Source organism: Nannobrachium achirus (genome assembly GCF_963921795.1).
Source record: "Nannobrachium achirus genome assembly, chromosome: 5".
NCBI classification, from domain to species: Eukaryota; Metazoa; Chordata; class Actinopteri; order Myctophiformes; family Myctophidae; genus Nannobrachium; species Nannobrachium achirus.
This window is the reverse complement of record NC_137814.1, coordinates 59,238,050-59,251,772: the sequence shown is the minus strand read 5'-3', so window position 1 is coordinate 59,251,772 and position 13,723 is coordinate 59,238,050.

Sequence of the window (13,723 nt, the reverse complement as noted above, 5' to 3'; positions counted from 1 at the left end):
TCTCACCCCTCATTTCTCACATGGCCCTCTTCTAGCGCCACCTATGCGTGCATGTACTGTACATTTCAAGAATGCTCAACAGTCACCCAGTGGTATTGCAGGTCAGGCTACAGACACCCATACAGTAGCTAGACACATGGTCACGCTAAGGAGAGGGTTGACCACCGCTGAATATTTCTCTGGTGGACAGAATCTACCTGGCACCCCTAAAATTGGCACTTTGGAAACTGTGACACACCACACACACACACACACACACACACACACACACACGCTCCCCCGTAGCTTGATCTACCTACGTTTATTGTATTATCAAAGCAATAAGAACATAAAACAAATTGGTGATACTTGCTAAGCACTGTCAGGTTTACATAAAAAAGGTGGTACTCTCACTATGGTATTTTTCCTCCTGTAAACGTAATGTGCACAAGATATTTTAGAGAGGTTATTTTACAGGTTCCAGTCAGTGTTGTATGTGTCTTTAACGCCGATGGTCACCGGTTCAAGTCTCACCTCATGCAGACTATTGAAATTGCATATCATAGTGCTCGGAAGGGTACTGCTTCTAGTTTTTCTTTCATTTCTTTTACCACTTTTCCCTTGCTGCTGTTTTGCTTCCCTGCTTTTTCTGGCTTGGCCACTTTATCGCTGCTTGCAGCTATATTTTTCAATTGTTTTAGCAGATAGATAGATAGATAGAAAACTTTATTATAGTGTCACTCCTCAGACCATACAATTTAAAAACGAGCAGCATATTTCATATAATAGTTTGAGGACCACTCACTTGGAGTTGTGAGACACCTTTCCGTTAACATAAGTTAAAAAACGTACATTTAAAGTACCAACATGTAAAAAAAACAGTTACATATTTAAAAAACAAAAGAATCAGACAATACAAAAAATAGAAATAAAATACAAATACACAAAAAGAAAAAGCATAATAAAACAGTGGGGCAGTTTATGAACCGGTACTGAGAAAAGCTAATCTTCTTTTTAAGATGAGATGGCAGGCTTTGGCGCATTCGGTTACACAGTGTTTACCAGCTAAAATTATATTCAGTTTATTTTCATCATCCTGCTCATTAAAAAGTTCAACCTCTTGTGATAATGGACGAAAAAGTTCGGAACGAATGTCCTTATAAAGGTCACAGTGTAATAGGACATGGGCCTCCGATTCAATTGAACCACTACTGCATAGTGTACAAAAACGGCTATCTGCTGGGGTGTTTGTATATCTGCCTGTTTCCAAGGCTAAAGGAGCCACTCCACATCTGAACTTAGCAAAAGCGCTCCTGTTTTAGCATCTAGTATTAAGAATGCCCATATGATTACCACAGATAAGCTCTAGAAGTGTGAAAACATATTTTCAATTTCACTAGGTCTTTAAGCAACTGCATGGCCTATTACTCTCTCAAAATGTTCTGTGTTATGGGATGGTTCATCGTTAGACCAACTGACTGACCATTGACCAATGCTGTAACTTAAATACTTAACGACTGTCAGTCAGTCAGTCAGTCAGTCAGTCAGTCAGTCAGTCAGGTATATTCACATATATAGGGTTGGCCTGTCGGCCAGTCAGTTCAGCCAACCAATGCTGCCTATGTTTTCCTTAATGTTGTCACCTGTGAATGTTTGTTTATTTTCAAACTTACATGGTGTGCCTGTGCCTGATGTGGTTGGTTTTGGTGTAGTTGGTCCAGGAGTTGGAGGTGCAGGTGTAGTTGGTCCAGGAGTTGGAGGTGCAGGTGTATTTGGTCCAGGAGTTGGAGGTGCAGGTGAAGTAGGATCTGAAGTTGATGGTTATTAATTTTAGCACTTTTAATTACGACCGTCAAGTCACAGTAACTATGAAAAGCTCCACCGGCTGTCGGTCTGTCTGTCTGTCTGTCTGTCTGCCAGTCTGTCAGTCACGTCACGCCACGTCACGTCACACTTTTGTCCTAGTCATATATCTGCCACTGTTGGTCCCATCAATGCCAAACTTTGCGCACACACTCCTTGGATGGCAATTCACAATCTCACCCCTCATTTCTCACATGGCCCTCTTCTAGCGCCACCTATGCGTGCATGTACTGTACATTTCAAGAATGCTCAACAGTCACCCAGTGGTATTGCAGGTCAGGCTACAGACACCCATACAGTAGCTAGACACATGGTCACACTAAGGAGAGGGTTGACCACCGCTGAATATTTCTCTGGTGGACAGAATCTACCTGGCACCCCTAAAATTGGCACTTTGGAAACTGTTACACACGCCACACACACGCTCCCCCGTAGCTTGATCTACCTATGTTTATTTCATTATCAAAGCAATAAGAACATACAACAAATTGGAGATACTTGCTAAGCACTGTCAGGTTTACATAAAAAAGGTGGTACTCTCACTATGGTATTTATCCTCCTGTAAACGTAATGTGCACAAGATATTTTAGAGAGGTTATTTTACAGGTTCCAGTCAGTGTTGTATGTGTCTTTAACACCGATGGTCACCGGTTCAAGTCTCACCTCATGCAGACTATTTAAATTGCATATCATAGTGCTCGGAGGGGTACTGCTTCTAGTTTTTCTTTGATTTCTTTTACCACTTTTCTCTTGCTGCTTTTTTGCTTTCCTGCTTTTTCTGGCTTGGCCACTTTATCGCTGCTTGCAGCTATATTTTTCAATTGTTTTGGCATCTAGTGTTAAGAATGCCCATATGATTACCACAGATAAACTCTAAAAGTCTGAAAACATATTTTACATTTCACTAGGTCTTTAAGCAACTGCATGGCCTATTACTCTCTCAAAATGTTCTGTGCTATGGGATGGTTCATCGTTAGACCAACTGACTGACCAATGTTGTAACTTAAATACTTAACGACTGTCTGTCTGTCTGTCTGTCAGTCAGTCAGTCAGTCAGTCAGTCAGTCAGTCAGTCAGGTATATTCACATATATAGGGTTGGCCTGTCGGCCAGTCAGTTCAGCAACCAATGCTGCCTATGTTTTCCTAAATGTTGTCACCTGTGAATGTTTGTTTATTTTCAAACTTACATAGTGTGCCTGACGTGGTTGGTTTTGGTGTAGTTGGTCCAGGAGTTGGAGGTGCAGGTGTAGTTAGTCCAGGAGTTGGAGGTGCAGGTGTAGTTGGTCCAGGAGTTGGAGGTGCAGTTGTAGTTGGTCCAGGAGTTGGAGGTGCAGTTGTAGTTGGTCCAGGAGTTGGAGGTGCAGGTGTAGTAGGATCTGAAGTTGATGGTTATCAATTTTAGCACTTTTAATTGCGACCGTCAAGTCGCAGTTACTATGAAAAGCTCCACCGGCTGTCGGTCTGTCTGCCAGTCTGTCAGTCACGTCACGTCACATCACATCACGTCACATCACATCACACTTTTGTCCTAGTCATATATCTGCCACCGTTGGCCCTATTAATGCCAAACTTTGCGCACACACTCCTTGGATGGCAAATCACAACCTCACCCCTCATTTCTCACATGGCCCTCTTCTAGCGCCACCTATGCGTGCATGTACTGTACATTTCAAGGCTGCTCAACAGTCACCCAGTGGTATTGCAGGTCAGGCTACAGACACACATAGCTACAAACATGGTCACGCTAAGGAGACGGTGTGACCACTGCTGAATATTTCTCTGGTAGACAGAATCTACCTGGCACCCCTAAAATTGGCACTTTGGAAACCGTTACACACCACACACACACACACACACACACACACATATGCTCCCCCGTAGCTTGATCTACCTACGTTTCTTGTATTATCAAAGCAATAAGAACATAAAACAAATTGGTGATACTTGCTAAGCACTGTCAGGTTTACATAAAAAAGGTGGTACTCTCACTATGGTATTTTTCCTCCTGTAAACGTAATGTGCACAAGATATTTTAGAGAGGTTATTTTACAAGTTCCAGTCAGTGTTGTAAGTGTCTTTAACGCCGATGGTCACCGGTTCAAGTCTCACCTCACGCAGACTATTGAAATTGCATATCATAGTGCTCGGAAGGGTACTGCTTCTAGTTTTTCTTTCATTTCTTTTACCACTTTTCCCTTGCTGCTGTTTTGCTTCCCTGCTTTTTCTGGCTTGGCCACTTTATCGCTGCTTGCAGCTATATTTTTCAATTGTTTTAGCATCTAGTATTAAGAATGCCCATATGATTACCACAGATAAGCTCTAGAAGTGTGAAAACATATTTTCAATTTCACTAGGTCTTTAAGCAACTGCATGGCCTATTACTCTCTCAAAATGTTCTGTGTTATGGGATGGTTCATCGTTAGACCAACTGACTGACCATTGACCAATGCTGTAACTTAAATACTTAACGACTGTCAGTCAGTCAGTCAGTCAGTCAGTCAGTCAGGTATATTCACATATATAGGGTTGGCCTGTCGGCCAGTCAGTTCAGCCAACCAATGCTGCCTATGTTTTCCTTAATGTTGTCACCTGTGAATGTTTGTTTATTTTCAAACTTACATGGTGTGCCTGTGCCTGATGTGGTTGGTTTTGGTGTAGTTGGTCCAGGAGTTGGAGGTGCAGGTGTAGTTGGTCCAGGAGTTGGAGGTGCAGGTGTATTTGGTCCAGGAGTTGGAGGTGCAGGTGAAGTAGGATCTGAAGTTGATGGTTATTAATTTTAGCACTTTTAATTACGACCGTCAAGTCACAGTAACTATGAAAAGCTCCACCGGCTGTCGGTCTGTCTGTCTGTCTGTCTGCCAGTCTGTCAGTCACGTCACGCCACGTCACGTCACACTTTTGTCCTAGTCATATATCTGCCACTGTTGGCCCCATCAATGCCAAACTTTGCGCACACACTCCTTGGATGGCAATTCACAATCTCACCCCTCATTTCTCACATGGCCCTCTTCTAGCGCCACCTATGCGTGCATGGACTGTACATTTCAAGAATGCTCAACAGTCACCCAGTGGTATTGCAGGTCAGGCTACAGACACCCATACAGTAGCTAGACACATGGTCACACTAAGGAGAGGGTTGACCACCGCTGAATATTTCTCTGGTGGACAGAATCTACCTGGCACCCCTAAAATTGGCACTTTGGAAACTGTTACACACGCCACACACACGCTCCCCCGTAGCTTGATCTACCTATGTTTATTTCATTATCAAAGCAATAAGAACATACAACAAATTGGAGATACTTGCTAAGCACTGTCAGGTTTACATAAAAAAGGTGGTACTCTCACTATGGTATTTATCCTCCTGTAAACGTAATGTGCACAAGATATTTTAGAGAGGTTATTTTACAGGTTCCAGTCAGTGTTGTATGTGTCTTTAACACCGATGGTCACCGGTTCAAGTCTCACCTCATGCAGACTATTTAAATTGCATATCATAGTGCTCGGAGGGGTACTGCTTCTAGTTTTTCTTTGATTTCTTTTACCACTTTTCTCTTGCTGCTTTTTTGCTTTCCTGCTTTTTCTGGCTTGGCCACTTTATCGCTGCTTGCAGCTATATTTTTCAATTGTTTTGGCATCTAGTGTTAAGAATGCCCATATGATTACCACAGATAAACTCTAAAAGTCTGAAAACATATTTTACATTTCACTAGGTCTTTAAGCAACTGCATGGCCTATTACTCTCTCAAAATGTTCTGTGCTATGGGATGGTTCATCGTTAGACCAACTGACTGACCAATGTTGTAACTTAAATACTTAACGACTGTCTGTCTGTCAGTCAGTCAGTCAGTCAGTCAGTCAGTCAGTCAGTCAGGTATATTCACATATATAGGGTTGGCCTGTCGGCCAGTCAGTTCAGCAACCAATGCTGCCTATGTTTTCCTAAATGTTGTCACCTGTGAATGTTTGTTTATTTTCAAACTTACATAGTGTGCCTGACGTGGTTGGTTTTGGTGTAGTTGGTCCAGGAGTTGGAGGTGCAGGTGTAGTTGGTCCAGGAGTTGGAGGTGCAGGTGTAGTTGGTCCAGGAGTTGGAGGTGCAGTTGTAGTTGGTCCAGGAGTTGGAGGTGCAGTTGTAGTTGGTCCAGGAGTTGGAGGTGCAGGTGTAGTAGGATCTGAAGTTGATGGTTATCAATTTTAGCACTTTTAATTGCGACCGTCAAGTCGCAGTTACTATGAAAAGCTCCACCGGCTGTCGGTCTGTCTGTCTGTCTGTCTGCCAGTCTGTCAGTCACGTCACGTCACATCACATCACGTCACATCACATCACACTTTTGTCCTAGTCATAATCTGCCACCGTTGGCCCTATTAATGCCAAACTTTGCGCACACACTCCTTGGATGGCAAATCACAACCTCACCCCTCATTTCTCACATGGCCCTCTTCTAGCGCCACCTATGCGTGCATGTACTGTACATTTCAAGGCTGCTCAACAGTCACCCAGTGGTATTGCAGGTCAGGCTACAGACACACATAGCTACAAACATGGTCACGCTAAGGAGACGGTGTGACCACTGCTGAATATTTCTCTGGTAGACAGAATCTACCTGGCACCCCTAAAATTGGCACTTTGGAAACCGTTACACACCACACACACACACACACACACACACATACGCTCCCCCGTAGCTTGATCTACCTACGTTTCTTGTATTATCAAAGCAATAAGAACATAAAACAAATTGGTGATACTTGCTAAGCACTGTCAGGTTTACATATTTATTTTACAGCTTCCAGTCAGTGTTGTAAGTGTCTTTAACGCCGATGGTCACCGGTTCAAGTCTCACCTCATGCAGACTATTTAAATTGCATATCATAGTGCTCGGAAGGGTACTGCTTCTAGTTTTTCTTTCATTTCTTTTACCACTTTTCCCTTGCTGCTGTTTTGCTTCCCTGCTTTTTCTGGCTTGGCCACTTTATCGCTGCTTGCAGCTATATTTTTCAATTGTTTTGGCATCTAGTGTTAAGAATGCCCATATGATTACCACAGATAAGCTCTAGAAGTGTGAAAACATATTTTGAATTTCACTATGTCTTTAAGCAACTGCATGGCCTATTACTCTCTCAATATGTTCTGTGTTATGGGATGGTTCATCGTTAGACCAACTGACTGACCATTGACCAATGCTGTAACTTAAAAACTTAACGACTGTCAGTCAGTCAGTCAGTCAGTCAGTCAGTCAGTCAGTCAGTCAGGTATATTCACATATAGGGTTGGCCTGTCGGCCAGTCAGTTCAGCCAACCAATGCTGCCTATGTTTTCCTTAATGTTGTCACCTGTGAATGTTTGTTTATTTTCAAACTTACATGGTGTGCCTGTGCCTGATGTGGTTGGTTTTGGTGTAGTTGGTCCAGGAGTTGGAGGTGCAGGTGTAGTTGGTCCAGGAGTTGGAGGTGCAGGTGTAGTTGGTCCAGGAGTTGGAGGTGCAGGTGTAGTTGGTCCAGGAGTTGGAGGTGCAGGTGTAGTTGGTCCAGGAGTTGGAGGTGCAGGTGAAGTAGGATCTGAAGTTGATGGTTATTAATTTTAGCACTTTTAATTGCGACCGTCAAGTCACAGTAACTATGAAAAGCTCCACCGGCTGTCGGTCTGTCTGTCTGTCTGTCTGCCAGTCTGTCAGTCACGTCACGTCACGCCACGTCACGTCACGTCACGTCACACTTTTGTCCTAGTCATATATCTGCCACTGTTGGTCCCATCAATGCCAAACTTTGCGCACACACTCCTTGGATGGCAATTCACAATCTCACCCCTCATTTCTCACATGGCCCTCTTCTAGCGCCACCTATGAGTGCATGTACTGTACATTTCAAGAATGCTCAACAGTCACCCAGTGGTATTGCAGGTCAGGCTACAGACACCCATACAGTAGCTAGACACATGGTCACGCTAAGGAGAGGGTTGACCACCGCTGAATATTTCTCTGGTGGACACAATCTACCTGCCACCCCTAAAATTGGCACTTTGCAAACTGTTACACACGCCACACACACACACACACGCTCCCCCGTAGCTTAATCTACCTATGTTTATTGTATTATCAAAGCAATAACAACATAACAACAAATTGGTGATACTTGCTAAGCACTGTCAGGTTTACATAAAAAAGGTGGTACTCTCACTATGGTATTTTTCCTCCTGTAAACGTAATGTGCACAAGATATTTTAGAGAGGTTATTTTACAGGTTCCAGTCAGTGTTGTAAGTGTCTTTAACGCCGATGGTCACCGGTTCAAGTCTCACCTCATGCAGACTATTTAAATTGCATATCATAGTGCTCGGAAGGGTACTGCTTCTAGTTTTTCTTTCATTTCTTTTACCACTTTTCCCTTGCTGCTGTTTTGCTTCCCTGCTTTTTCTGGCTTGGCCACTTTATCGCTGCTTGCAGCTATATTTTTCAATTGTTTTGGCATCTAGTGTTAAGAATGCCCATATGATTACCACAGATAAGCTCTAGAAGTGTGAAAACATATTTTCAATTTCACTAGGTCTTTAAGCAACTGCATGGCCTATTACTCTCTCAAAATGTTCTGTGTTATGGGATGGTTCATCGTTAGACCAACTGACTGACCAATGCTGTAACTTAAAAACTTAACGACTGTCAGTCAGTCAGTCAGTCAGTCAGTCAGCCAGCCAGTCAGTCAGTCAGTCAGTCAGTCAGTCAGTCAGTCAGGTATATTCACATATATAGGGTTGGCCTGTCGGCCAGTGAGTTCAGCCAACCAATGCTGCCTATGTTTTCCTTAATGTTGTCACCTGTGAATGTTTGTTTATTTTCAAACTTACATGGTGTGCCTGTGCCTGATTTGGTTGGTTTTGGTGTAGTTGGTCCAGGAGTTGGAGGTGCAGGTGTAGTTGGTCCAGGAGTTGGAGGTGCAGGTGAAGTAGGATCTGAAGTTGATGGTTATGAATTTTAGCACTTTTAATTGCGACCGTCAAGTCACAGTAACTATGAAAAGCTCCACCGGCTGTCGGTCTGTCTGTCTGTCTGTCTGCCAGTCTGTCAGTCACGTCACGCCACGTCACGTCACACTTTTGTCCTATATCTGCCACTGTTGGCCCCATCAATGCCAAACTTTGCGCACACACTCCTTGGATGGCAATTCACAATCTCACCCCTCATTTCTCACATGGCCCTCTTCTAGCGCCAACTATGGGTGCATGTCCTGTACATTTCAAGAATGCTCAACAGTCACCCAGTGGCATTGCAGGTCAGGCTACAGACACCCATACAGTAGCTAGACACATGGCCACGCTAAGGAGAGGGTTGACCACCGCTGAATATTTCTCTGGTGGACAGAATCTACCTGGCACCCCTAAAATTGGCACTTTGGAAACTGTTACACACCACACACACACACACACACACACACACACACACACACACACTCCCCCGTAGCTTGATCTACCTACGTTTATTGTAATATCAAAGCAATAAGAACATAAAACAAATTGGTGATACTTGCTAAGCACTGTCAGGTTTACATAAAAAAGGTGGTACTCTCACTATGGTATTTTTCCTCCTGTAAACGTAATGTGCACAAGATATTTTAGAGAGGTTATTTTACAGGTTCCAGTCAGTGTTGTAAGTGTCTTTAACGCCGATGGTCACCGGTTCAAGTCTCACCTCATGCAGACTATTTAAATTGCATATCATAGTGCTCGGAAGGGTACTGCTTCTAGTTTTTCTTTCATTTCTTTTACCACTTTTCCCTTGCTGCTTTTTTGCTTCCCTGCTTTTTCTGGCTTGGCCACTTTATCGCTGCTTGCAGCTATATTTTTCAATTGTTTTGGCATCTAGTGTTAAGAATGCCCATATGATTACCACAGATAAGCTCTAGAAGTGTGAAAACATATTTCCAATTTCACTAGGTCTTTAAGCAACTGCATGGCCTATTACTCTCTCAAAATGTTCTGTGTTATGGGATGGTTCATCGTTAGACCAACTGACTGACCAATGCTGTAACTTAAAAACTTAACGACTGTCAGTCAGTCAGTCAGTCAGTCAGTCAGTCAGTCAGGTATATTCACATATATAGGGTTGGCCTGTCGGCCAGTCAGTTCAGCCAACCAATGCTGCCTATGTTTTCCTTAATGTTGTCACCTGCGAATGTTTGTTTATTTTCAAACTTACATGGTGTGCCTGTGCCTGATGTGGTTGGTTTTGGTGTAGTTGGTCCAGGAGTTGGAGGTGCAGGTGTAGTTGGTCCAGGAGTTGGAGGTGCAGGTGCAGTTGGTCCAGGAGTTGGAGGTGCAGGTGAAGTAGGATCTGAAGTTGATGGTTATTAATTTTAGCACTTTTAATTGCGACCGTCAAGTCACAGTAACTATGAAAAGCTCCACCGGCTGTCGGTCTGTCTGTCTGTCTGTCTGCCAGTCTGTCAGTCACGTCACGCCACGTCACGTCACACTTTTGTCCTAGTCATATATCTGCCACTGTTGGCCCCATCAATGCCAAACTTTGCGCACACACTCCTTGGATGGCAATTCACAATCTCACCCCTCATTTCTCACATGGCCCTCTTCTAGCGCCACCTATACGTGCATGTACTGTACATTTCAAGAATGCTCAACAGTCACCCAGTGGTATTGCAGGTCAGGCTACAGACACCCATACAGTAGCTAGACACATGGTCACGCTAAGGAGAGGGTTGACCACCGCTGAATATTTCTCTGGTGGACAGAATCTACCTGGCACCCCTAAAATTGGCACTTTGGAAACTGTTACACACGCCACACACACACACACACACACACACGCTCCCCCGTAGCTTGATCTACCTATGTTTATTGTATTATCAAAGCAATAAGAACATACAACAAATTGGAGATACTTGCTAAGCACTGTCAGGTTTACATAAAAAAACGTGGTACTCTCACTATGGTATTTATCCTCCTGTAAACGTAATGTGCACAAGATATTTTAGAGAGGTTATTTTACAGGTTCCAGTCATGTGTCTTTAACGCCGATGGTCACCGGTTCAAGTCTCACCTCATGCAGACTATTTAAATTGCATATCATAGTGCTCGGAAGGGTACTGCTTCTAGTTTTTCTTTGATTTCTTTTACCACTTTTCCCTTGCTGCTTTTTTGCTTTCCTGCTTTTTCTGGCTTGGCCACTTTATCGCTGCTTGCAGCTATATTTTTCAATTGTTTTGGCATCTAGTGTTAAGAATGCCCATATGATTACCACAGATAAACATATTTTACATTTCACTAGGTCTTTAAGCAACTGCATGGCCTATTACTCTCTCAAAATGTTCTGTGCTATGGGATGGTTCATCGTTAGACCAACTGACTGACCATTGACCAATGCTGTAACTTAAATACTTAACGACTGTCAGTCAGTCAGTCAGTCAGTCAGTCAGTCAGTCAGTCAGGTATATTCACATATATAGGGTTGGCCTGTCGGCCAGTCAGTTCAGCCAACCAATGCTGCCTATGTTTTCCTTAATGTTGTCACCTGTGAATGTTTGTTTATTTTCAAACTTACATAGTGTGCCTGACGTGGTTGGTTTTGGTGTAGTTGGTCCAGGAGTTGGAGGTGCAGGTGTAGTTGGTCCAGGAGTTGGAGGTGCAGGTGTAGTTGGTCCAGGAGTTGGAGGTGCAGGTGTAGTTGGTCCAGGAGTTGGAGGTGCAGGTGTAGTAGGATCTGAAGTTGATGGTTATCAATTTTAGCACTTTTAATTGCGACCGTCAAGTCGCAGTTACTATGAAAAGCTCCACCGGCTGTCGGTCTGTCTGTCTGTCTGTCTGTCTGTCTGCCAGTCTGTCAGTCACGTCACGTCACGTCACGTCACGTCACGTCACTTCACATCACATCACATCATGTCACGTCACACTTTTGTCCTAGTCATATATCTGCCACCGTTGGCCCTATTAATGCCAAACTTTGCGCACACACTCCTTGGATGGCAAATCACAACCTCACCCCTCATTTCTCACATGGCCCTCTTCTAGCGCCACCTATGCGTGCATGTACTGTACATTTCAAGGCTGCTCAACAGTCACCCAGTGGTATTGCAGGTCAGGCTACAGACACACATAGCTACAAACATGGTCAGGCTAAGGAGACGGTGTGACCACCGCTGAATATTTCTCTGGTAGACAGAATCTACCTGGCACCCCTAAAATTGGCACTTTGGAAACTGTTACACACCACACACACACACACATACATGCTCCCCCGTAGCTTGATCTACCTACGTTTATTGTATTATCAAAGCAATAAGAACATGAAACAAATTGCACTGTCAGGTTTACATAAAAAAGGTGGTACTCTCACTATGGTATTTTTCCTCCTATAAACGTAATGTGCACAAGATATTTTAGAGAGGTTATTTTACAGGTTCCAGTCAGTGTTATATGTGTCTTTAACACCTCATGCAGACTATTTAAATTGCATATCATAGTGCTCGGAAGGGTACTGCTTCTAGTTTTTCTTTGATTTCTTTTACCACTTTTCCCTTGCTGCTTTTTTGCTTTCCTGCTTTTTCTGGCTTGGCCACTTTATCGCTGGTTGCAGCTATATTTTTCAATTGTTTTGGCATCTCGTGTTAAAGGACCTACGCCATGAATTTTCACTTTTTCTATTTTAAAACCTTTTTTTGGGGTCCCACTGGCACCTTCTATCCTCACAAAGTCCTATTTCTGACCATTGTGTCTTTCTCTGGTTTTGGGAAGACAGAGATGAAAAGCTTTCCACGGGTTCTCAGAACAGTGCTGTTCTGAGAGTTGATCCGTGCGTCAAACGGATCCCCCCCCCCCCCCCCCCCCCCCCGCCCGTCGGGTAAAAACCAGAGCTACTGTTGTAAACCCAGCCCCTGATTTGTTTCTAATTTTCATAGCCTCCACCTCCATCTGCAACTGGCTTAGCCTACTGTTCTGGGGCCGCCATTAGTGCTCTCTCACTTTCTAGCTAAAGGCTGAATACATATAGAGTGTCTCGTCCTCCTGACAGAAAGAAAACTTTACCTGGCCCTAGAGTCAATGTGTGCCACATGTCTGTAGTAGCCACGGCCCCATGCACTATCCACCACTCTAGATCCGCACTGTAGATTTAGGTGGACTCGACTACAACACTACCATTAATTCTTACCTTTGCATGACTTAATCTCACTCACATAGAGATAAATAAATCAGTGTGGTACCTAGTGGACAGTATGTCATGTGATCAGTGTGGTACCTGGACAGTAAGTCATGTGATCAGTGTGGTACCTGGACAGTATGTCATGTGATCAGTGTGGTACCTGGACAGTATGTCATGTGATCAGTGTGGTACCTGGACAGTATGTCATGTGATCAGTGTGGTACCTGGACAGTATGTCATGTGATCAGTATGGTACCTGGACAGTATATCATGTGATCAGTGTGGTACCTGGACAGGAAGTCAGGTGATCACAGCGTCCCGTCTCTTTGGCGTCTCCAACACATCTTTTGCCGGAGGAGGAAGGGGCGGGGTTAGTACAGGAACGAGAACGTGTCCTGGTCGATGCACGGCCTTCTGAGATACAGGAAGTAGTACACTGACTCCAACTGGACCATCCTGTCCAACCACCATTAACTGGTAGAGAGAGAGAGAGAGAGAGAGAGAGAGAGAGAGAGAGAGAGAGAGAGAGACCTTTACCACACCTTTATTCATCTTTAGTTACACTTACACAATCCTCAGAACATTCTACAACATATGTGCAATACGTATCAATAATACACAGGACATTCTCTTGCCCCCACATATCAACAAATTCTTCCAGACGAGAAATCATTTTGTAGTAGGAAAACAAATTCGAACTGCAACCAATCCTTTTTTATCTTTTTTTCTTTTC